Here is a 21,317-nt window from a genome sequence, read left to right on the forward strand (position 1 = left end):
TGACAAAGGCAGCTCCACACAGAGGGAGTTTATTAACTCCTTGCAGAATGAATTCATAAACATTAATTTCATAATAGGATACAAGTTATTTTATTCTGTAGGCCTCATATTAAAAGTATTTGTGGGCTTCCCTGGTGGTGCAGTGGTTGAGAGTCCGCCTGCCGATGCATGGGACGCGGGTTCGTGCCCCGGTCCGGGAAGATCCCACATGCTGCGGAGCAGCTGGGCCCGTGAGCCACGGCCGCTAAGCCTGCGCGTCCGGAGCCTGTGCTCCGCAATGGGAGAGGCCACAATAGTGAGAGGCCCACGTACTGCAAAAAAAAAAAAAAAAAATTTGTTCATCATTCATTCAACAAATATGTGTTGAGCACTGACTTGGGAAGTACTGAACCAAGGAGTTGAAATTAAGAAAAAAAATCATCCAATGTTATGAAGATGCTAAGGTTGTAGTGGTATGATCATAAGGACCTGAATAACAATTTTCCCTTTCTAGGAAAATGGACTTGGAGGTCAGTGAACCAATAGACTTTAGTTCTGGAGATCATCAACACCTGGTTCGGAAAGCAGTAGATGATACTATCCAGAGCAAGTCTGCTCGGTCCTACGGAACTTCATCTTCAACTCATGGGCCACAACAAACTCATGGGAATCCACGCTCCGAAGCTGGTGAGCGAGGGGATACCTATGTGGTAGAAATTTCAGCAGAGGCCACCACAGAGACCTTTATCTGGCCCATTCTCAGAAGCAGCTATCCGCAGAGGTGAGAATAAAGAAATGACCTTTTTGGAAGAGAAAAGTTCTCTTAAAATGTTTACACAGGGTGGATTGTAGGATTTAATTTTGCTTTTAGTTTTTTCCCAGTCATGCTTTACCATGAAACATGACATAGGGCTGCAATAACAGATGGTCCCCAAGTTTTCCAGGGCATTCATAAATTCATGATACACATATTATGGTGAATAACTTGTGGTTTTCTTAGGAAACGTGAATTAGTTATTGAACGTAGAATGTTCTTGCCTACATACAAGATGATACCATGATATTGGCTTAAGTTTTAAACAATACTAATTCAGAGCCCTACATATTAATTCTGTATAGGAAATACATTCAGCTGTAACAGAAGACCGAAAAACTGTGGCTTAAATAAATGAGAACTTTTTTTCTTTCATGAAATATGAAGTTGGAAGGTAGGCAATTCAAGGCAAATGCTTAGGTCCCCGGTGAACACTCTGCCACCTTTATGCCTTCTTAGGACCTGGACGACTTGAAGATGGACTGTGAGCTTTGAATCTCATTGCTCTCTCCCTGTGGCCCTCACCCTCTACCTTGTGGCTGGAAAGAGGCCTTCTGGAGCTCTTAGTTGGCAGCTGAGGCTGCAATGGCCATTATGACTCCCTGACATGGATGGCAGTTTGTGTTGGTTGTTGGCTCTCTTCTTGTGGCTTGAGCTTCTCATCATATGGGGCTGGGTCCCAAGAAGAGGTAGACCAGATGGACAAGCCCCAGTGTGTAAGCATTCATCAAGTCTCTATTAATCAAGCCAGTGCTAATGTCTCACTGGCCAACACGTCATGTGGCCAAGCCCAGCGTCAATGTGGGAGGGCACTCCACAGGTTTTGCTCAATTTAAATTCTTATTTGTCTTCTTGTAATTGGATTGTAAGTGTTCTTTATGTATTAGATCCCTTTTCAGATACATGATATGCAAATATTTTCTGCCAGTTTGTGGGTTTTCTTTTACTTTCTGAAGGTGTCATTTGAAGCACAAAGCTTTTACTTTTGATGAAATCAATTTATTTGTTTTTTTTTCTTTGCTTGTGTTTTAGGTATCATATCTAAAGAAATCATTGCCTAATCCATGCTCACAAAGATTTACACCTATGCTTTCTTCCAAGAATTATATTTCTTAGGTTTATGTCTATGATCCATGTTTAACTAGTTAACTTTTGTGTATGTATGATACGAGAAAGGGGCCCAAATTCATCATTTTATACGTGTATGTCCAATTGTCCCAGCAAAATTTGTTGAAAAGACTCATCTTTCTCCATTGAATTGTTCTAGTATGTTTGTGAGAAATCAATTGACCATATTTGTAGGATTGACCACAAATGTAAGGGACTATTTTAGGGCTCTCAATTCTACTTAGTTGATCTATATGTGTGGTCTTATGTGGCTGGACCACATTTAACATCTATTCCCTCACAGTCCTTGATACATACTAGATGTGAATTTAATGTTAAGTAAGTGGATATTTTAATGTAGGCAGCACACATATGTTGTGGTATTTTGATTAAGATAGCTCAGTCCTATTTCTTTGTTGTTACACTTCAAATGCACAGAAACTGCCCAGCAGAAGGACACAGTTGACAATCCTATAAGTCAACTTTAAGCAGCATTCTTTCTTTTTTTTTCTTTTAAAACTGGGATAAGGCCACGAAAAAGTAAATGGTCATCACTGGTGTCATATTCTGAGGGCTCCAGGAAAACCTGTGTAGTCAGCTGGAAGTAAGCGAACAGAGATGCCAACACGCCCTGCACTCTGCTTTGGCACGCCATTGGCTTGGAACTCCTTGGTCATAGTTAACAATTCGTCAGGTTATCAAGTTTCTGCGCAAGCAGGAGGGAAGGGAGTTGCTAAAGGCAGGGAGGATAGAGAGAAAAGTGGTGGAGAAGCTCTGCAAACTCCCTGCAGCCCAAGTCCCTCTGCAGAGGGGTAAACGCCCTCTCCCCCGGTAGTTCTTAGGGCATCACTGGGCTCCATCTATGCAGGGGTGCAGCTGAATCCCTAATGATGGGTTTGCAACATTCTGAGACTTTCAGGTCACTTTCAGTCCTAAGGAGGATGGGGTGTCCATAATAAGGAATTAAGTCCCTGAGTTTGGTCTTTAAAATTTGGGGGCTTTCATGGATAAACCCTCAGATCTTCAATAAAATGCCTCTAACAGTCTGGACTGAGTCTTTTCCGAGAGTTCTGCAGAGCTGTATTGTTGTCACTCTATTGGCCAACTCTAAATTAGCACTCCCTTTCCTATCATCAAAAAAATCAGAGGAAAATTTTCTTTCATTAAGTGTCAAAAATAGGTAATTACATTTATATTTTTACTTTTGAATATTGTGTCATAAAAATAAGGTTTCTGTCTCCTCAGCTTTCATCGTAAAAGTGTTCTTCCTCCTGTCAGTTCAGCTGCTGATCGCTGGGGCAATCATCAGCCTGTTTTTTTTCTGGTAAGTCTTTATTACTGATGTAAATTAAGTATTAAGCTGCCCATATTAATTCTCACTGAATAGCTCAATTTAATTTTTATCATTAAAAGATTATCTATTTTTCCTTAATCATTCGTAGGATATAATATTTCTGTCGCTTTGTTTTTCTGAGGCAACTTCTAGGCGAAGGTGTTGGTAGATTTCTGGAGTTTAACTTCTTAAGCTAAGAATTTTCCCTTATTTGGGGCACTATTTTCTTTTTTATTTTCCCCAAGCTATTTCCACAGATAAAATTGGGTAAAGGAAGAAAGGTGAGACTATGGAGGCCTTGGAGGCTGGAGCTCTATTAAATGCAGAAATTATTGCAGGGACTATGATCCATCACGGCTTAAACCCATCCTTTGAAAATCTGTGTTTACAAACAAACATATGAGAATTTGATTACTTTTGCTTTGTGTACATATCAATCTCAGTATTTTTTAAAATTAAAACTTCACTAGGACATTTGCATTTATCCAAATTTCACTTACAACTTAAGACTGTGCTTTTTTGTGAATCTATTTTAAGAAGCAAGGTACAGTTTTATGTTTTACTGTTTCCTTTCCCATCTGTCATTGTCAACCATTTAGGGTTTCCCCCCTTTCTTCTCATGAGATTGTTTAACTTCTACTTAAATATTACACTAGTTAGCAAAATAAGCTACTTATTGTGTAAAACTATTATTTTTTTAACCAGGAAGGCTTTAAGAGTTTGGCTGGTCAAGAATCCCTGGTTCACCTACGCACTCTTGTAAGTATTATTGGATTAAATTAAAAGTTTTTTCCACTAGCTATTGATTGATGTCCTTATTAAAAATTAGGTAAAGGTATAACATTCTTTTTTTTAATTAATTAATTAATTTTTGGCTGTGTTGGGTCTTTGTTGCTACACGTGGGCTTTCTGTAGTTGCGGCGAGTTGGGGCTACTCATCATTGTGGTGCATGGGCTTCTCATTGCGGTGGCTTCTCTTGTTGCAGAGCACGGGCTCTAGGCGCGTAGGTTTCAGTAGTTGTGGCATGCGGGCTCAGTAACTGTGGCTCGCGGGCTGTAGAGCACAGGCTCAGTAGTTGTGGCGCACGGGCTTAGTTGCTCCTCAGCATGTGGGATCTTCCTGGACCGGGGCTTGAACCCATGTCCCTTGCATTGGCAGGTGGATTCTTAACCACTGCGCCACCAGGGAAGTCCCAAGGTATAACATTCTTGAAATGACAAAATTATAAAGATGGAAAATAAGCAAATTAGTGGTTGCTGGGAGTTAGGGGTTTGTGTGTGTGTGTGTGTGTTACCATAATGGGATGGTAGGATATCTTAATGATGAGATAGTTCCACATCTTGATTGTGGTGCTGGTTATATGGTTCTGCACATAGATTTGCATCATAGGTCTATGACATAGCATTATGTATATACATGCTGTACCAATGTTACATTACTGGTTTGGGTATTCTACTTTAAATATGTAATATGGGGGGAAACTGAGCAAAGGTTACACAGGACCTCTGTTCCCTTGCAGTTTCCTGTGAATCTACAAGTATTTCAAAATAAAAAATTTGAAAAAAGAACCCACAAGCTGTGTATGGATGGCAATGAGAAAAGTTAATTTTAAAAGCAAAAAAAAAAAAAAGGAGGTAAAGGTAATAATCTACATTTTTGTTTACTTTATAATACTTATTATCAGATAATACATCTCTATATCTATCTACCTATAATATCTCATATGACATATCATATGATATAAGCAAATAACACATGGTTTTAAATTATCCCCAGGCCAGCATTTTTTGTTGTATTTATTATACTTGCTTGCTGTGGGAAGCTCCGCCGCCAGGTGCCTGCGAATTACATTCTTCTGGGATTATTTGTAAGTAAACCTCATTAGCATCTGTTGTCGTTCATCTCTGAAATATATTTTCATCACATTATTAAATTCATTCCATTTATTGTGGAAAATATTTCTGTGGAATAATACAGATAGAAATTATTTGTGAGACATTCTCTTGGATGAATTTTGAAGTCATAAACTTACTTATGACCTGGAATCCACACCCTTGTAACAAACTAGAGAATTTGGGGACCCTGGGCTACTCCTCTGTGCCAGCAAACTTGCTTCTGAGAGGCCCACTCCGGAGTCTGGGCTACATTTCAGGAACAGTTAACCTGACTGTCCTCCGTCAGAGACAAAAAACACATTTTGCTGTGGAGAGTGAGTTCACAAATTGTGTGCAAGAAATGTAATTTTCCTTATTTTTGTAAAATTTATTTTATTTCTATTTCAATGTGTCCTGACTCTATTGCAATTGAGGTTTCTGTTTATTAATGTTTATACCAGTCAGGCCAAACCTCTTGCCTCCTGGAAGTAGTGGACTCTCTGAAACTCACTGACAATAGTATTAGCTCCTCTTAGGAAAACCCAGAACAGAATCGCAGTATGATTTAGTGTTCTGGAAAGAGAGTTAGATTCTTTGCGATTGCTCCCATGAACTGCTGACCACCCTTCCCTGTGAAGATTTACTTACCAATTCACTTGTTCCTCACCTGGTTCCATATCAGAGTTGAGATAGCTTATAAAATATGCAAAATAGGCCTTCCCTGGTGGCGCAGTGGTTGAGAGTCCACCTACCGATGCAGGGGACACGGGTTCGTGCCCCAGTCCGGGAAGATCCCACATGCCGAGGAGCGGCTGGGCCCGTGAGCCATGGCCGCTGAGCCTGGAGCCTGTGCTCTGCAACGTGAGAGGCCACAACAGTGAGAGGCCCGCGTACTGCAAAAAAAAAAAAAAAAAAAATATATATATATATATATATATATATATATGCAAAATATAAGAAGATAAGATAAATTGGTGGGGAAATCTGATGGAAGGAAAATAAAGCCAGAGGTGAGATTCGTGCGCAAAATGCATAGTTCCACGCATTTGAGTGTGATGAGCCTAGATTTGGATCTGCGCCTCCTGGTGGTCAACGTGAGCAAGGACACACGGCCAAGGATGAGGTTCTCTGCGGGTACCACACAGCGTCCAGTGTGAATCATGCGTCGGGGAAGAACAGTTTCCTCATGACGCTGGAGAAGACTGTCTCTTTGATACGCACATTTGGGCATTTCTTCAGCTGACGGAGCATTGAGGGGCCTTTCTTAGTTGGTGTGGATACACTGCTCATTGTCCAGGTGAGCAAGTAGAGTCTCCCAGTTCCTGCACTTAACAGAAGAGACCACACTCAGAAGGGGTAGGAGTTAAAAGCCAGACATAGAAAGACACTGGGAATCCTGGGGAAGAGACGATGGGACGGGGAGAGGTATTTTTCCAGAAATTTTTGGATGTTTTCTTTTCACTTTTTCAATAGTTCTAATCTTTATTTCAAGAAGAGATCAAAGTTATTGATCTCAAAGGAAGCTCTCATTGCCAAGGTTTTGCTATTTATTTCTAAGCTGGTAACAGCCTAAGAGAAGAAATATTATAAAAGGGAAGGTTGAAAGCAAGCACATTGTTAAAATATCATGTGTACGTGGAATAGGTGCACTTAAAAAAAAAACCTGTAAGGTCAATAAAGACAGCTTACTTTGGTCCGTTGAACAAAGTAGAGAATCAGGCTTACCCACTGGGTTTGGGAGATCCAGAGAAGCAATCCGGGACTCCCGGGACTCCGGTTCTTTTCCAGTCTCCAATCCTGGACATCATTAGCCAGCTGACGAAGTTCAAAGCCTCCCAGGCAGTCCTAGCACTGAGGATAGGATGTGTCCTCACATTTACTCCCAGAGACTAGAAGGTTCTTTCCTGGCTCTTGCCATGGACCAGCTAGTCTCTGGATCTGTCTCTGATGGAGCGTCCTACCAGCTGGGGAATGTCCTCAGGCCCTGCAGCCGCTGCTGACTGTAGTTCTCACTGGCCTGCTGGCTGTCCTGGAGCCTGACTGTGGGCCTGGGCACATCCTCATAGCCTTTTTGGTCTCATCCTCCAGCTTGACTGCCTTCTGGCTCTCATCCCCTCCCTCTCTCTCTCACTGCCCCATCCCTGGCTCCATTTGGACCATGGGAACCCTCCAGCCCCCATATAGCCCCCATACAGCCCCAGTGCAGCCCCAGTGCAGCCCTCTTCAGAGCCCTGGATTGGCACCTACCAGTGCAGCTCCATGCTTTGTAGGTGTGTCCTCCAGCTCATCCCCTGGTACTGAGGTCTCAATCCTCATTCCACGTCTGAGGTTTGAAGTATTTTATTCTCATCCAAGCACTATGGGAAAGGTCAGTACGGAAACCTTTGGTGGAGCGTCAGTAGAAATAGCATATCCTGCTCTGATAAAATGTTAAGATTCTGTGTGAATGGCCCTATTTGATTAATGACAATATGGTCTACAGATAAAGCTTTTACGTTGGTTTCCACATTCCTAATTAATACATATTTAAGTTACTGAATATGTTGAAAGTTACTATTGTGTTCTAAGAAATATTTACACATGAAATAATTTTTTCTGTCAGTCTTGGGGAGAGCAATAAGGAAATGTTTGTTTCCGTTATTTATTTCCCATATTCACAGCCTGTAGCTTTGTGTGCTGGGATCATACATACTCCCAATAGCTCACTAGACCCTGCCAGAATGCACAAGCCTCAAACCATCTCTTCTGGATTTTGGCCTTGGGATTCAGGCTTCTGATTTATTGTGATTTTTGTTTCTAGACAATACTTCAAGGTCTGCTGCTAGGAACCGTGTCAGTCTAAGTCTTTGATACACATTTGTGTGTGTGTGTGTGCTTTTCTTTGAATGTTATGTGAACAATAATCACAGTCTCTGGTTTTAGTTTCTATAATGCCGAGGAAGTGTTATGGGCAACGGCAGGAACCACTCTAGTGACCATATCACTCACTTTATTTGCTCTTCAAACAAAAGTACGTATTATTGAAGCAGATTTCTGTCATAAGGGAGTGTGTGAATATGTTTCTTTGCCCCTCCTGACCCATTCTGCTCCCTCTTCCCTCGGGCTCTCGGCTTTCTGTGGGCCTCACCTCCATGGAGTCCTTGCCTTCAGGCTTCTGGCTTTCCTAGTAACCACGTTTAAAAAGTAAAAGGAGACAGGTAAAATTAGTTTTAATAATATATTTCATTTAACCCAGTATAGGTGAAGTGTTATCATTTCGACATGTAATCAGTATAGCAAAAATATTAATGAGATACCTAACATTCTTTATTTCGAAATTCAAACCCAGTGTGTATTTTATACTTGCAGCAATCTCAGTTTGAACTAACTCTATTTCCAGTGCTCAGTGGCCAAGTGTATTGAAAGCACAGCTCTAGACAAACTTTCTTAGCAGGCATCAGAGTCACCCAGAGAGCGTGTGAAACACAGAATTCACTCCTCCTGGAGTTGCTGCTTCACAATGTCTGGCGTGGGGGCCGATAATTTACATTTCCCAGGCGTTGCTGATGCTTCCTGCCTGAGAACCAGACTCGGTGACCTGGTAGATTATTCTCTTGGTGTGGTAAGGGTAGGGAGTGAAATAGGAAAAATAGAGGAATTAGGAAAACACTCTTGCAAGAAAATACCTTGGATTCTTTTGCTTCCTAATCCATTCTTTTTTCAGGCCAGAAGATGAATATTCCTCTTTCTTTAAAAAAAATTCTAATCTTCCCTAGGCTGACTTGGTTACTGATTTATAGAAGCAAAACCAACAAGCATATTAATAAATTTTAAGATTACAAAAGAATAATAGTAATTTTTGAAAGCTTAGTATGTGTATTTTTATTGAAATATATACATACAAATGTGAAAAAGGTACCCAGTTAACATCTTTGTCTATTTAATTCCATTAATATAGTCTATGCATATGCTTTTAAAAATATGAATGATTATGACCATACTATACTTACAAATTTACATCCTGCTTATTCAGTACATTTTTTATTAGGGAAAATTTTATATAGATACAAAGATAGAATAGTTTAATAAACTCCCATGTGCCCATTACCTAGTTTCAAAAATTATCAATTTGTGGCTCCTGTTATTTCATCCATATCCTACCCTTTTCTCCCTCCTGAAGAAATACAACACTTTTTATGTAGCATTTTTCAGTGCTTAGGGGCTAATGGATTTCCATGGTTCTTGGGATTAGCCAGGGGAAATGATTAGCAAATGGGCCAGTTTCTGTCTAGCGGGTACACGATGCATCTCTAAACACCTTGAAATTGCTTATGGATGATACTTTAATTGGTTTTGTGTTGTTTCCTCAGTGCGATTTCACCTTGCTAAATGGAATGCTGTTTGTTTTACTCTTCGTACTTATTATCTATGGAATTCTCTTAATCTTAATACGATCATATGTAAGTGGGATCTCCTTTGTAAACCTCAGAGAATTGTTAGAAAATAGGGTGAAGTGCTGGTTGTGTTGTTGGTCTGGATCCTCTGAGAAGCAGACACCAGATGGGTGAAACTTGCAAGGACTGTGATAGGAGAAATGTCTGTGGGAGAAAAGTGTGGCGGCAACGAAGGCTGGAAAAGCTGTCAGACCACGACAGCATATGTGACCCCAGGTTCAGGAGAGGGAAGGAAGGTGGGAGCACTCTGGATGTGGTGCCATCAGGGGCTCCTGGAGCTAATGTGGACCATTACAGCAGTCCGGGGTCTCCCAGGAAGGTCCTGCTGCCCCCACCTGAGATGGTGAAGCGTGACCCAGGAGCAAACTACAGTGGGTTGCACCACACAGCCACCGGACCCTGGTCAGTTACATGCCCCTCCCCGTAGCTGGAGGTCTGTGAGGCCACCTGCTGCACCAGTTGTGGTAGGGGACCACTGACAGGAGGTCTGGGCATGAAGATTGAGCTCCGACCCTAGGCGACAGCTGCCCTCCCCTGAGAGGATCTTGCGGTGAACGACTGACAGACCCTTGTTCTAAGTATGTCCAACCTTGCTGGACTCTGGCAATTTTGAATCCTTCAGACTCCAGTTGTCAGCTGTTTTCTTACACCTAGCTCAATCTGGGAACACTGTGCCTCCCTCTCTGTGTCACTGACTCCTGATTTCTCTCTTTCCCCAAGAACCTTCCCTGGTTAGCAGAGTGCTCCCCATGCCTCTAGGACTAGCTTTCTCCTCCTAAAGAGTGAACGCCATTATGCTTCTCAGATGTTATACACCACTTCCTTTTGCTCTTCTACAGCCAAACCCTTTGGCATTTAGGCCAATTTGTCACATATTCTGATCAGGGCTGTTCCGGTTGCAAGGAACACATACCCCTCAGACTAGGTCAAGGCAAAGACCCAGAGACTCTCATGGAGCTCCTAGGTGGGAAGAAGAGCCAGAATTCATGGAAAAGGAAACCCCACCTCCCTTTCTTAAACTGAGGTGATTGGCTATCTCTGCTTGTGTAGTAATATCTCCAGCACTAGCTAATGATAGAACTGCTGCCTGGATTCCTCTATCCTGAGAATTGATTTCTAACTGGCCTAGAGCATCTGTTTGATCCTGGTCACAGGTAAGAGGCTCTTGGTCGGTCAAGAGATTCACTGCTATTGGAGTGTTATCATCCACCTCTTGTCAATCAGCTCTAGCAAGGCTGTGTGAGGGTCACTATGTTCTCTGAGCTGAGGGGAGGGCACATTCTCTTGAAGAACTATGTGGATGCGGCTTGCTGAATGGAATTGAGTGGATGCTGTTGACTATGTTCAAGAAAAGATTCTCTCCACATCTTTGACTTTCTTAATATCTTATCTAACAGCAGTGACCTAAGTGATCCCCTGAGTTGTTCCAAGTCTTACTCTTAATATACAGTTGTTTCCTTTCTTTTTGCAGTGGTTGCATCTATTGTATGCTGGACTTGGTACTGTGATCTTCTCACTCGTAAGCGCATTTCTCCCTTTCTTTGACAAAGAGTATGGTATGTGCATTGATGGGGCCCTAAGCCCTCTGCTAGGCCTGGAGTCAAGTGGAGTCAGTAATTTACTGGAAAGCTCCCCAGGTCACTTGCTCCTTCCTCTGTCTTCTCGTCTTCCTCCTCCTCCTTTTTATTTTTTATAAAGACAATTCTTTTTAGAGCAGTTGTAGGTTCTTAGTAAAACCAAAAGAAGAGTACAGAGATTTCCCATATACTCCAGCCTCCATACATGCATGGCCTTCCCCATTATCAATATCCCCCACCAAAGTGGTACATTTATTACAATTGATGAACCTACATTGACATATCATAATCACCCAAAGTCTGTAGTCTACATTAAGGCTCACTCTTGGTGTTGTACATTCTATGGGTTTGGACAAATGTATAATGATAGGTATCCATCATTGTAATATCATACAGAATATTTTTACTGCTCAAAAAATCCTCTTTGTTCTACCAGTTGATCCCTCCCCATCCCCAACCCCTGGCAACCACTAATTTTCTTACTGTTTCCAAGTTGTGCCTTTTCCAGAATGTCATAGAGTAGGAATCATACAATATTAAGCCTTTTCAAATTGGCTTCTTTTACTTAGTCTTTGCACTTAAGATTCCTCCATGTCTTTTCATGGCTTGGTAGGTCATTTCTTTTTAGTGTTGAATAATATTCCACCATCTTGAGGTACCACAGTTAATTTATTCATTCACCTACTGAGGTAAATCTTGTTTGCTCTCAAGTTTTGGCAACTATGAATAAATCTGCTATAAACATCCATGTGCAGGTTTTTGTGCAGACAGATGATTTCATCTCCTTTGGGTAGATACCAAGGAGCATGTTCACTGGATCATACAGTAAGAGTAGGTTTAGTTTTGTAAGACTGTATTCCAAAGTGGTTGTAATACTGTGTATTCTCACTAGCAGTGTATGAGAGTTCCTGTTGCTCCATGTCCTCACCAGCATTTGGTATTGTCAGTGTTCCAGAATTTGGCCATGCTAATAGGTGTGTGGTGGTATCTTATTGTAATTTTTTTTTTTTTTTTTTGTGGTGCGTGGGCCTCTCACCGTTGTGGCCTCTCACGTTGCGGAGCACAGGCTCCGGACGCACAGGCTCAGTGGCCACGGCTCACGGGCCCAGCCGCTCCGTGGCATGTGGGATCTTCCTGGACCGGGGCACGAACCCGTGTCCCCTGCATCGGCAGGCGGACTCTCAACCACTGCGCCACCAGGGAAGCCCTTATTGTAATTTTAATTTGCATTTCCCTGATGATATATGATGTAGAGCATCTTTTCATATGCTTACTTGCCATTTGTATATCTTCTTTGGTGAAGTGTCTGTTAAGTTCTTGGGCCCATTTTGTAATCAAGTTGTTTGTTTTCTTATTGTTGAGTTTTAAGAGTTCTTTGTATATTTAGGAGAACTGTCCTTTATCAGATATTTCTTTTGTAAATATTTTCTCCCAGTCTGTGGCTTGTATTATCATTATCTTCACATTGTCTTTCACAGAGCAGACATTTTTAATTTTAATGAAGTCTAGTTTATCCACTATTTCTTTCATGGATCATACTTTTGGTGTCATATCTAAAAAAATCATCACCACACCCAAGGTCATCTAGGTTTTCTCCTATGTTATCTTCTAGGAGTTTTATGTTTTACATTTAAGTCTATGATTCATTATGAGTTATTTTGTGAAAGGTGTAAGATCTGTGTCTAGATTCATTTTTTTGGCATGTGGATGTCCAGTTGTTTCAGCACCATTTGTTGAAGAGACTATGTTTACTCCGTTGTATTGCCTTTGCTCTTTATTCTGTCCTGTTGATCTATTTGTTTAGTCTTTTCACCAATACCACACTATCATCTTGATTACTGTAGCTTTATAGTAAATCTTGTTGTCTGGTAGCATCAGTCCTCCAACTTTGTTCTTTTCCTTCAATATTGTATTGGCTATTCTGGGTCTTTTGTCTCTCCATATGGTTTGTCAATATCCACAAAATAACTTGCTGGGATTTTGATTGGGATTGTGTTGAATCTATAGATCAAGTTGGGAAGAACTGATATTTTGGAAATATTGAGTCTTCCTATCCACGAACATGGAATGTCTCTCCATTTATTCAGTTCTTCCTTGATCTCATTCATCAGAGATTATAGTTTTCCTCATATAGTTCTTGTACATATTTTGTTAGACTTATACCTAAGTATTTAAGTTTTTTGGATGCTAATGTAAATGGTATTGTGTTTTTAATTTCCAATTTCACTTATACATTGCTGCATATAGGAAAGTAATTGACCGTTGTATAGTAACTTTGCATCCTACAACCTTGTGATAATTGCTTATTGAACCCTCAGATGCTCCTGGGGCTTCTAATCCTGACCAGGGCTTCCCTGTGGGCTGTCTGTCTCTTGCATGGTGTCCTGAGCCCTCTTCCCCTGGGGTTGGGGGTAAGACAGCTGGATCCCATCTCACCTTACTCTCTCACTTTCCTGTCTGCCTTCAAACATATAACCTCACCTGAGAGGTGCACTCCTAACCGCCAATACATGAAATGATTAGGAGTCATTATCTCTCTTGTAAGAAGAAATAAGATAAAGTCACAGGTTCTTGGAGGGGAGGAAGAAAGAAAAGCACTTTTCCACAGAAGGACTCCAGGGTGACAGATGGAGGCTAAGAGCAAGGCTGGAAGCTCAGCTGCTGGAGGCCTTTTTTAAAGGATGACCAACTGTCCTCATTTCCCTGGGACTGGGGGGTTTCTGAAGACATACAAAAGTCCTGGGCAAACTGGAATGGTTGGTCATTCTAGCTTTTTCTGCCACAGAGTTACTGGAATCAGACATAGGGAGAGGGAGGATAAGTGGGAAGGGACTTAGCGGTCCAGGTGAAGCAGCCGCTTTGGCAACCCCCAGACTTGGGTTTGACTCTCTTCTCTGCCACCTGCTACAGTGTGATCTTCCCTTCTTGGAGGCTCTGTTAACCTCACCTGCCTCAACTGGGTCATTCCCATATTACATGAGATGACATCTATCATGAACTGATACGAGGCTACCCAGAAGGTGCCCCCTTCTTTTCCTCCTGTTTCTTTCCTCCCTTCCTCCTCATTCTTAGAAGGCTGAGTGGGAACCAGGACACAGGGAGAGCTGATGCCTGAATTACTTGGGACAGGTTTCCCTGTAGTGGATGTTGTTCTAAAATGGATTATTTTAAAGAGTCTTTAAAACCCCAAGAATTCTTTGTAATGCCAGGGTTGACCTGTCTGATGCGGCTCTGCCTCACAGCACTAGACTCTTAGTCTACAGGCTGGATATAAAGACCTGAGGAGCAGCTTGTTTTCTTTTCCTCCTTCTAATGCACTTGTGCTGCCCACATCTGCTCACTTTGCAACAAACACAAGGGTGAGAGGGCTCTCTGACTTTTTTTCTTGATGCTTTAGAAGCTCATAATTTTACCTACTGCAGCTGAGCTAAAACGTTTAATTGGGGTTTATTTAACCATATATGAGTCTTCTCATTCTATTTTTTTTTTTTTTTGCCGTATGCGGGCCTCTCACTGCGGTGGCCTCTCCTGCTGTGGAGCACAGGCTCCTGACGCGCAGGCTCAGCGGCCATGACCCACGGGCCCAGCCGCTCCGCGGCATGTGGGATCCTCCCGGACTGTGGCACGAACCTGTGTCCCCTGCATCTGCAGGCGGACTCTCAACCACTGCGCCACCAGGGAAGCCCCTTCTCATTCTATTTTGAAATACTGACATCATCACAAAGCCATCTCCAATGTCAAGTTTTGAAAAATGCTATCACCCAAAGGAAAGTTCAGAATTATTGCTGTGGGTGAATCTAAATGTTGGGGAACCATCTTTATTTTCATTCTTTTTTTCAGTGAGAACACGTGGGAAAATCACAAACACAGGGCATTTTGTAGTTTCTCTCTGTGTCCAATCTGCCCACCTGGTCTACATCATTGGCTAAAGGCACAGAGCTTTCTGGACTTGGAAGGAAAGGAAAGTAAGGCTCATATATTTGGTCCCACTGGCTTCAGGAGAATGAAACACTTGCTTTAATAGATAAAGCATAAACTTGGGGACATCATGAATGATTGAGGCTGTAAGAATAATATCTATAGCCACAAATTTACTCTCTGTGATATATTTACTGATGGGAAATAATTTTTCCAGATAATTTTAGGATACTTACTTGATAGAAATGTACAATTTAAGTAGCTAATTCTTCTTTCTTTTCTTTAAGTACTTGGTGATGGATGTACAGCTGATGGTAGGAGGGCACCATCATCATTCTGACCTGGACCCTGAAGAGTATGTTTTTGCTGCCCTGAACATCTACGTGGACATAATCAACCTTTTCCTTTTTATTTTGCAACTGATTGGACTGGGACGGTAGTCATACGGCCAAGGCTGGCTCGTGCTGAAAAGAGGGAAGGAGGGATGTCTGTGAAGACATACAGAGGTTACCACACCATAAGCCCTTCTATTTTAAAATACTTACTTAATTTTTTTGTCAAATGACAGTGAGCATTCAGTAAATGTTAGCTGTAGCTTTTATATATTTTTTAGTTCCACTGTCACATTGCAAAACTTTCTGGCGGACGTTTCTGATTTTTATAAATTCAAAAGGTGAGCTACATAACTACATACTTACAAACATTTGTAAGATGCTCATTACTTTGTGGAAGTTTTCCAGGCACTATTTAAAGCTGTAAGCAACATCCCTCTACATGAATAAAATTGATTACTGAAACCCATATTTACTCCATCCTCTTCTCTTGATTTGGACATTTGGTGGGAATATTTTGGCATCTGACTTTTTTTAAGAGTAAGAGAAACTATAAAGAATTCTGCCTTTCTCTTGGATTCCAGAGTCAGACTGGAGAAGTAAATTCTATCTTGAGAGATCTCTGTTTCTATCTCAAACTATCTGTGTGCTCCAAGGGGAGCCTTTTGGGTCTGAACCACTTCAGTGTCTGGCAGGAAGATAAGAAGGGGCCATTTCCAGCATGGATGAATTGTGCAGGGGGGAGGATGGGGAAATTAGATGAACTCTTCTGGTCTCTCTAGTATTTATCATAGAGCTTTATTTCAAAATTTAACTGAACATACAGCTCTCAAGTAAGACATATGGACTTAAGTACAAACAATATAGTCACATACATCTACCTGACTTTTTGATTACATATTTCAGATTAGCCATATCTCCACTATTTTAGTAGAGTTTCTTTATTGTGTTTATGATCTCTTATTACTACCAGTAAAATCCTGAAGATGGGCGTAACCTCTGAAATGTGAGCAAGTGGAAGAGAAAGGGACTTTTCAGCCACCCAGCAAAAAATCTAGGAGGACCCTCTAAAGCTCCTGGGTCAGGATATCTTAAAAAACATCACCATCTGTACATACACCTGCCAAAGTCATGGTGAATTAATTCCATACAAGAAAGCAAATTCAGCTGGGAAGCTTGAGATTTTGCACATTCTTTTGGCATCAAGACAACCTTCCTGCATATAATAGGGACACACTGGCCAATTTGTTTCTCCATTGAAGTTTCTGCCACCCCCACACCACATTAGGCATTTCTCTTGTCTCAGCCATGCTCCCAACCACACACAGCCCACTGTGAGTCTATTGTATGTGCCATCATATAGCAGTGCTGACTTGATTAAAAGAAATTCTACTGCTTCTATGACAACCTTTTGATTTCTGCATTTAGTAAGGACTCTGAGAAAGACATACCTTTTACGGTCAGTCTATCAAATGAGTAGATTACTTTGTTCTCAGTGACAGAAATTCACCTTTTGAGAAGAGAGTCCACGATTTGAAAATCTGTCAGGAGTGGTCCCAAATCCAGTGATGGGTAGCACATCTGTAAATCAATCCAAGATGTCCATAATGGGGCAATCGAAACTTAAAGAAAAAGAATCCATAGAAAAATTTAGGTTATACTTTCTATAATGCTCACAAATCCTGGGCCTGTAAGTTACTTTTTTCTTATCCCAAATGGGTATTCCCTCATCCAGCTTTAGGCATGGTTTGCTGAGCAAATCTATCTATACACAAGTGGACCCTAGTGAAACTACTCATGTTAAAGGCTAGTAAGCAGTTAGCCATGGCCTTTTTAAAATCAGTATGCCACTTTGCACTCATAGGTTCAAAGAATATCAATGGCCAAAATGCTGTGGCATATGTTTGACATTACTATCAAGACGAATGTTGGCAGTTTCAGTATCTTTTGCTTAATCAAATTCCTTGAAACAGATCAATCAACTGCTGAAGATGTCATCAATGGTTTCCAAGTCGTAGCACTATTGATAGCTTGTAATGCACTAAGATAACATTTATCTGATTGTTGCTGTAAAGCAAGGGTCAGCAAACATACGACACACACCAAATTTAGCCTCCTATCATTTCATTTTTTAAAATTTTGTTTTGAATTATAGATTCACAGGATGTTGCAAAGATAATTCAGAGAGGCCATGTGTACTCTTTACCCAGTTCCCCCCAATGGTTATCTCTTACATAATGTACAATATCAAAACCAGGATACTGACATTGGGTACAATATGTATGTATATTTCTGTCATTTTATCACATGTAAATTCATGTAACCCCCATTGTAACCAAGATACAGACAGTTCCATCACCACAAAAATGTCCCTTTTTCTACCCCTTTATAGCCACACACATACACCTCTCTTCCCCCCAACATCCCTAACTCCTGATAACCACTAATTTGTTTCCATCACTATTATTGTCATTTTAAAAATGTTAAATGGATGAAATCATACAGTACGTGACATTTTGAGATTGGATTTTTTTCACTCAGCATAATGCCCTTGAGATCCATCCAAGTTGTTGGAATTTGTGTCACTAGTTCACTCCCTTTTATTGCTGAGTAGTATTCCATTGCATGGATATATCACAGTTAATCATTCCCTTACTACAGGACATTTTGGTAGATTCCAGTTTTTGGCATAAAGCTGCTATGAACAATTGTGTGCAGGTTTCTGTGGACCTAAATTTTCACTTCTCTGTGATAAATGTCTAGGAGTGCAAATGCTCGGTCATATGGTTAGTATATGCTTAGTTTTTAAAGAAACTACTCAACTATCTTCCAGGGTGGCTGTATCACTTTACATTCCCACAGGCAGTGTATGAATGACCCAGCTTCTCTGCAACCTTGGCAGCATTTGGTGTTGATGCTACTAATCATTTTAGCCATCCCGATAGGCGTGTAGTGTCTTGCTGTGATTTAAATTTGTATTTCCTAACGGATAGTGACGTTAAACAACTTTTCATGTGCTTATTTGTTTGCCATACATCCTCTTTGGTGAAATGTTTCTTCATGTCTTTTGTCCATTTTATATTGGATTGTCTGTCTTTTGTTTAGTTTTGAGAGTTCTTTATATATTCTAGATATGTGGTTTGCAAATATTTCCTCCCAGTCTGTAGCTTGTCTTTTCACCTTCTTCATTAGGTCTTCTGCAGAACAAAGCTTTAAATTTTGATGATGTCCAATTTATCAATTTTTTCTTTTATGGATCATGCTTTTGGTATCAAGTGTACTTTTTCTTTTACAAAATAGTTTTAGCTCCTTTGCCTTTCCATATTTTTAGGATATTTCTAAATTTTAGAATTATCTATAGCTATAAGAAAATGTTGCTGGGATTTGGTAAAGTTGCTGCCAAGCAATTGAACCAAACCCGGGCATTCTGTGAACTGAGACACCCTCCCACCTCCCACTAAGCCAGTGGCTTTGCTTTAGGCAGTGAAGATATACACAAAATATCCCCCAAAGGTAGCTACTAATTTTTCATGTAGAATTAAGATACTTGCTGCTACAGTCAGGCTAGCTGTGATCTCTAATATACCATTTGTTTGACTTGCAAGGCCTGTTGGGCCCATGTTAATTCTCCAGTGCCAGGTGACCCACCCTGAAGTGGAGATGTCACATCAGTGAGTCCCAAGGCTTCCATGGGTCAGGCATTCAGTTTCAAGAAGAGCCTAGGAGCCAGTTAATAGCTGCCTTTCTCCAAAATGGTGTACTAGGTGGCTGCGTCAGGCAGGTGGCAATGTTGTGCTGGGAAACGGCTTGAGCACTTGGGCTGCCACCAAGTCTTTAACACATGGAATGATTTTACTTTCTCCTCTTGGAATTCTACATTGTTTCTGTTGGACCACCAGAGAGGGGACAAAGAGGCAGAATGGCGAGTGATTTATGCTCCACTTCTAACCTCTCTACGTGTAGCAGTCCCTACTGGGAGATGCCCCACGGATAATTATGAGACAGGTAACTGTGGGCACATAATCGTCAATTCCATTAAACATTCAGATTTGGGAGCTGCATTATATTCAATCAGCCAAGGGGCCCCACCCACAAGGGAAGCCTCCCTTCCCCTCTATGGAGTGTGTCCAAATTCCTTTCTCCCGGCTGAATAAAGTGCGTGAGTCACGAGCTACATACATCAGGTGGCAAAAGGATGCCGGATCACCTTGTCCCTCAGCTGAGAGGGTAAGGAGCCCAAGAGATGGGGGAGGCAGGTCTGTGGGGAGTACACTTGTTGGCCTGTTCTCCCCCCTTAGCCCCTCGCTCCAGGGCCAGTGCCTGAACACTGGCGCAAATACTTCTCCTACAACAGTGGTGACGCATGTCAACATGCAGAGAGAACAGGGCCCACGGGCTTCTTTCTTCCCCACATACACCTCCGCAATTACCTGGAGTCCTTGGCACCTTCTGTCCCTCCTGCACCCAGCGCTTCATCCTCACATCCTCACTGCCGTCAGGGGTCAGGGGTCATGGGCCAGGGCATAAGGGTAGCCTGATCTGCACTTGTGGGCAAGGCTTTGCAGTCACTTTTGCATCTGAACAGTGCTGGACTGCTTGTAGCCCAACCACATGAACTTCTCATGTTTTTGGTCCACTCAAAGCTCTCAATCAAAGAGCACGGTTCTTACTGCTGATGCCGTTTAGTTCACATCTGGGGGCTCCCTGATTCAGCAGCCACAGCCGTACTGCCTTTCAGGTAGGGCCACAAGAATTGCTGTTTTGTCATGAAAACTTTCCTTCCTGTCTGCCTGCAGGAGTTAGCAACAATCAAGGCACCATTCCCACAGGACAGCTTGTTTCAACCCTACTTCTTTTCGTTAAGCCTGTAAACATTAGCTCAACTCCTGTTCAGTAAAAGGTAGGACAGCGGGAGCCCTTATCCTTCCCCCACCTCTTAGCTATCTCTTGAGTGAGAGCATTCACTACCAGACAGATTCCAGGGAGTCTTATATTCTCAAACGTGGCCCAACGGTTCCTCTTCTACAAAATCATGTCTCTTTAGGCATTCCATTCCTCGCTGCCAAAATTGTCAGGTCTGGGATTTGATTTTATCCAGTAAGTTAGCCTGTCAGAGTTTCGTGGATGCTGACAGAAGACACAAGACCCTGGGTCAGAGGCAAAGACCTTTATCACTCAGGGCACAGCATGCAGAATGCATGTCAGCATACTTGTGCCAGTTCCTCAAGTCCCCAGTTCCACAGGGGCAACACAATGGGCCTAGATGAATGCCAAGTGTGCAGGGGGTTTGTGTCGCAGCCGTGGAACAATGTGAGGAATCCAACGTGTCGACAGCAAGCCTGCTCCTTGTCCTCAAGCTTACTACATAAATCCTGAGGAGTGGTCCAGGCAAAACTCTTGTCAGGGCTTGCAGTCTTAGCACCCTGAGCAAGCACATAAGAAGCCCAGGAGAACTGGACTGTCTCATCTAATAACTATCCTTCTCTATATTGTATTTTCTTTACTCCTTCATGAATATCTCTCTCAGCCTGTCTGTAAACTGATGCCTCGTGCAGGCTAGGCCATTATGCAATGGCTGGCTAAGAGATGATATATAGTCTGATCAGGAATATTTTCAAATTACAGTTTTAAAGACAAAAGAAGAAGAATTTCTTCAAAAGTTTCGCCATCACTAAGTTTGTCAGCCACCTGTCAGTCCTAAGTGCAACAGAGAGCTAAATTTGGGAAACTTTTCTGGTCCATCTTTCTTTAAGAAGTATGACTACTCCCAGTTCCTAAAATAATGACAGTCATGTAATAATGTAGAAAGAGCCACTTACATCTTTCTATAAAGAAATCTATTCTAGAGAGAAGGGGATAATGATTGACAAGGCAGTAACATACTGTTGCTAAGGTGATGACCTAGGAACTATGCCCATAGTCCAGGGCTGAGATACTACTACTCAGCCC

The 21,317-nt window shown here is 41.7% G+C and overlaps 1 pseudogene; it reads left to right on the forward strand.

The window, feature by feature from the left end:
* Positions 1 to 497: 497 nt before the first annotated feature.
* On the forward strand, positions 498 to 15,476 carry LOC114901451 (annotated as a pseudogene).
* Positions 15,477 to 21,317: the final 5,841 nt, after the last annotated feature.

The sequence above is a fragment of the Monodon monoceros genome, unplaced genomic scaffold (assembly GCF_005190385.1).
Source record: "Monodon monoceros isolate NGI ecotype Baffin Bay Population unplaced genomic scaffold, NGI_Narwhal_1 Super_Scaffold_2, whole genome shotgun sequence".
NCBI classification, from domain to species: Eukaryota; Metazoa; Chordata; class Mammalia; order Artiodactyla; family Monodontidae; genus Monodon; species Monodon monoceros.